Source organism: Schistocerca piceifrons, unplaced genomic scaffold, assembly GCF_021461385.2.
Source record: "Schistocerca piceifrons isolate TAMUIC-IGC-003096 unplaced genomic scaffold, iqSchPice1.1 HiC_scaffold_184, whole genome shotgun sequence".
NCBI lineage: Eukaryota > Metazoa > Arthropoda > Insecta > Orthoptera > Acrididae > Schistocerca > Schistocerca piceifrons.
In genome coordinates, this window is record NW_025727723.1 from 20,001 (window position 1) to 25,000 (window position 5,000).

A 5,000-nucleotide genomic window follows, 5' to 3' on the forward strand; every position below is an offset into this window, starting at 1 on the left:
TCAATCTCGTGCGGCTAGAAGCCGCCTGTCCCTCTAAGAAGAAAAGTAATCGCTGACAGCACGAAGGATGTCACGCGACTAGTTAGCAGGCTAGAGTCTCGTTCGTTATCGGAATTAACCAGACAAATCGCTCCACCAACTAAGAACGGCCATGCACCACCACCCACCGAATCAAGAAAGAGCTATCAATCTGTCAATCCTTCCGGTGTCCGGGCCTGGTGAGGTTTCCCGTGTTGAGTCAAATTAAGCCGCAGGCTCCACTCCTGGTGGTGCCCTTCCGTCAATTCCTTTAAGTTTCAGCTTTGCAACCATACTTCCCCCGGAACCCAAAAGCTTTGGTTTCCCGGAGGCTGCCCGCCGAGTCATCGGAGGAACTGCGGCGGATCGCTGGCTGGCATCGTTTATGGTTAGAACTAGGGCGGTATCTGATCGCCTTCGAACCTCTAACTTTCGTTCTTGATTAATGAAAACATACTTGGCAAATGCTTTCGCTTCTGTTCGTCTTGCGACGATCCAAGAATTTCACCTCTAACGTCGCAATACGAATGCCCCCGCCTGTCCCTATTAATCATTACCTCGGGTTCCGAAAACCAACAAAATAGAACCGAGGTCCTATTCCATTATTCCATGCACACAGTATTCAGGCGGGCTTGCCTGCTTTAAGCACTCTAATTTGTTCAAAGTAAACGTGCCGGCCCACCGAGACACTCAATAAAGAGCACCCTGGTAGGATTTCAACGGGGTCCGCCTCGGGACGCACGAGCACGCACGGGGCGGTCGCACGCCTTCGGCTCGCCCCACCGGCAGGACGTCCCACGATACATGCCAGTTAAACACCGACGGGCGGTGAACCAACAGCGTGGGACACAAATCCAACTACGAGCTTTTTAACCGCAACAACTTTAATATACGCTATTGGAGCTGGAATTACCGCGGCTGCTGGCACCAGACTTGCCCTCCAATAGATACTCGTTAAAGGATTTAAAGTGTACTCATTCCGATTACGGGGCCTCGGATGAGTCCCGTATCGTTATTTTTCGTCACTACCTCCCCGTGCCGGGAGTGGGTAATTTGCGCGCCTGCTGCCTTCCTTGGATGTGGTAGCCGTTTCTCAGGCTCCCTCTCCGGAATCGAACCCTGATTCCCCGTTACCCGTTACAACCATGGTAGGCGCAGAACCTACCATCGACAGTTGATAAGGCAGACATTTGAAAGATGCGTCGCCGGTACGAGGACCGTGCGATCAGCCCAAAGTTATTCAGAGTCACCAAGGCAAACGGACCGGACGAGCCGACCGATTGGTTTTGATCTAATAAAAGCGTCCCTTCCATCTCTGGTCGGGACTCTGTTTGCATGTATTAGCTCTAGAATTACCACAGTTATCCAAGTAACGTGGGTACGATCTAAGGAACCATAACTGATTTAATGAGCCATTCGCGGTTTCACCTTAATGCGGCTTGTACTGAGACATGCATGGCTTAATCTTTGAGACAAGCATATGACTACTGGCAGGATCAACCAGGGAGCTGCGTCAACTAGAGCTGAGCAGCCGGCCGCCCGGGAGTGTGTCCCGGGGGCCCGCGCGAACACGCAAGCGTCCGCTCAATCATTCTGCAAACAGGAGGAGGCTGAGCTCCCCTGCACAATACACCTCGAAACCCTCTCAGGTCCCGGCGGCGCGCAGCGCCGTCCCAAGTACTTGGTCGGGTTCGAGAGAGGCGCAATCGCCCGGAGTTAGGCGAGTAGACGCTTTCGGTGCGACCACCCGTGCTCCCAACTGAGCTTGCCGCTGCCGACAGAGGCCCGGGAGCGTGCTGTCGTGGCATTGCCGGCGGGAGACAACACGCGCCACCTACGGTGACCGGCAGCTCCAACGCCAGCGCCACAGAAGGACAAAAGCCCCACTTGGGTGCCGAAGCGAACTCTCCCAGCACAGCGCACACGCCAACACATCCGCACAGCTGCGATACAAACCACCAGCGAGAACCGCTGGGGCGACCGAGCAGCAGACGGCGTCGCGGCGCCGAGCGCCGGGCGGCGGCGCATCCTCAACGCACACAGTCCTCAATCGGACCAGCACACTGCAGATGTCCACCGCGCTTCGCACCGGGCCCGCGAGGACCTACTTTGGCCGCACGGCGCCGCGCGCAGGGTGCGCCGGCGCGCAGCTGCGACGCCTGCCGCGTCCGTCGGCCGGCGCGCCTGCCACTGGCCGCCCCCACCAGCCGGCTGTAGCGCGTGCGCCCACGCACCGCGCGGCCAGCACGCCGGGAGGCGCCCCCTCACCGGCCGGGGACGGTCCCACCCAGCCACCGCCGCGTATCGCTTCACACCCAGATGCCGTTCAGTTTCGTCGGCATGGTGGGTATCGCTGGAACAACCGGTTAGTACCTCAACCTATCGTCGCCATCACCGATTCACCCCTAGCGAGAACAACCGCACCACAACGGGTTACCATTTCTTCATTTGCGTAACTTCACCAGAAAACGTAGGCGTCCATCGCCATTTGCAACTTCAACCATTATTGCATGCCTGTGTCAGGTGTCACGCCACACTACGTCTGCCCACATACACGCAACAAAATGTGCACGCCTAGACAATACGTGGAAGGTGGCCCCCGTACGTATGCGATGTCCATTGCTCGAACGACTGTCAACCGGCTTCTGTAGCATGTCGCAGATATGGAACGCGCTGCACCATGCCATCACGGTGTGTGAGGAGAGACGACTAGGTCCGAATACATCAACAGACAGCTCATGCTGATCGCCATCCACGGCGTCCGTTCCTCCCACACGTCTCTATGGCGTACCACACTGCAATCCAGCTCTCATAGGGAGACGACACGTAGCTGCGTGCACAATATTTGCACTGTATGGTCCGCCGTTTTTGGGCGCAGTCGTTGTACGGTCACACATGTGCCACGATGTATCATTCAGTACATAAGGACGAATGTGCAGTACAGATTGTGGTTCACGCGTACGACATCAGCGGACAGTTGACACAGGCCGCACCACAACGTAGCCTGCGTACGTCGCATGCGAAGGGCATTGAACATGCAAACTTGTCACCAACCACCTTGCGAAGGCAGGGGGCAAGGTGGGGACGTGGGGAGAGGTGGGGGGGGGGGGGGGGCGGCATGTACGCCCTGCTGCCATCCACATTACAGTGTACAGCAGGAGCATGTGGAAAGTCAGCAAGACTTGCAAGGTGTTTAACATGAAGCGATACACAGGGGAGCGGGCAGTGCGAGTAGCGAACTATATTGCGAGGGTTGCGGGTGGGCAACACTACACTAATTGAACGAGTCGTATAACAATTACAGAGCAGGTTTAGGCGACAACGTGGGTTACGATAGGCGACAACGTGGGTTACGTTAGGGGACAACGTGGGTTACGTTAGGGGACAACGTGGGTTACGTTAGGGGACAACGTGGGTTACGTTAGGGGACAACGTGGGTTACGTTAGGGGACAACGTGGGTTACGTTAGGGGACAACGTGGGTTACGTTAGGGGACAACGTGGGTTAGGTTAAGGCACAACATGGGTTAGGTTAAGGCACAACATGGGTTAGGTTAAGGCACAACATGGGTTAGGTTAAGGCACAACATGGGTTAGGTTAAGGCACAACATGGGTTAGGTTACGGCACAACATGGGTTAGGTTAAGGCACAACATGGGTTAGGTTAAGGCACAACATGGGTTAGGTTAGGGGACAACATGGGTTAGGTTAGGGGACAACATGGGTTAGGTTAGGGGACAACATGGGTTAGGTTAAGGCACAACATGGGTTAGGTTAGGGGACAACATGGGTTAGGTTAAGGCACAACATGGGTTAGGTTAGGGGACAACATGGGTTAGGTTAGGGGACAACATGGGTTAGGTTAAGGCACAACATGGGTTAGGTTAAGGCACAACATGGGTTAGGTTAAGGCACAACATGGGTTAGGTTAGGGGACAACATGGGTTAGGTTAGGGGACAACTTGGGTTAGGTTAGGGGACAACATGGGTTAGGTTAAGGCACAACATGGGTTAGGTTAAGGCACAACATGGGTTAGGTTAGGGCACAACATGGGTTAGGTTAGGGCACAACATGGGTTAGGTTAGGGCACAACATGGGTTAGGTTAGGGGACAACATGGGTTAGGTTAGGGGACAACATGGGTTAGGTTAGGGGACAACATGGGTTAGGTTAGGGGACAACATGGGTTAGGTTAGGGGACAACATGGGTTAGGTTAGGGGACAACATGGGTTAGGTTAGGGGACAACATGGGTTAGGTTAGGGGACAACATGGGTTAGGTTAGGGGACAACATGGGTTAGGTTAGGGGGACAACATGGGTTAGGTTAAGGCACAACATGGGTTAGGTTAAGGCACAACATGGGTTAGGTTAGGGGACAACATGGGTTAGGTTAGGGGACAACATGGGTTAGGTTAGGGGACAACATGGGTTAGGTTAAGGCACAACATGGGTTAGGTTAGGGGACAACATGGGTTAGGTTAAGGCACAACATGGGTTAGGTTAGGGGACAACATGGGTTAGGTTAGGGGACAACATGGGTTAGGTTAAGGCACAACATGGGTTAGGTTAAGGCACAACATGGGTTAGGTTAAGGCACAACATGGGTTAGGTTAGGGGACAACATGGGTTAGGTTAGGGGACAACTTGGGTTAGGTTAGGGGACAACATGGGTTAGGTTAAGGCACAACATGGGTTAGGTTAAGGCACAACATGGGTTAGGTTAGGGGACAACATGGGTTAGGTTAGGGGACAACATGGGTTAGGTTAGGGGACAACATGGGTTAGGTTAAGGCACAACATGGGTTAGGTTAGGGGACAACATGGGTTAGGTTAAGGCACAACATGGGTTAGGTTAGGGGACAACATGGGTTAGGTTAGGGGACAACATGGGTTAGGTTAAGGCACAACATGGGTTAGGTTAAGGCACAACATGGGTTAGGTTAAGGGACAACATGGGTTAGGTTAGGGGACAACTTGGGTTA

General features: G+C 54.1%; 1 non-coding gene across 1 annotated transcript in view; it reads right to left on the reverse strand.

Moving 5' to 3' along the window:
- LOC124741085 overlaps positions 1 to 1,525 on the reverse strand; it is a 1,909-nt gene extending 384 nt beyond the window's left edge. The window contains exon 1 of the ribosomal RNA XR_007009905.1: positions 1 to 1,525. This exon is cut by the window's left edge and continues 384 nt beyond it. This is a non-coding gene — a ribosomal RNA (small subunit ribosomal RNA).
- Between the last annotated feature and the right edge of the window lie 3,475 nt (positions 1,526 to 5,000).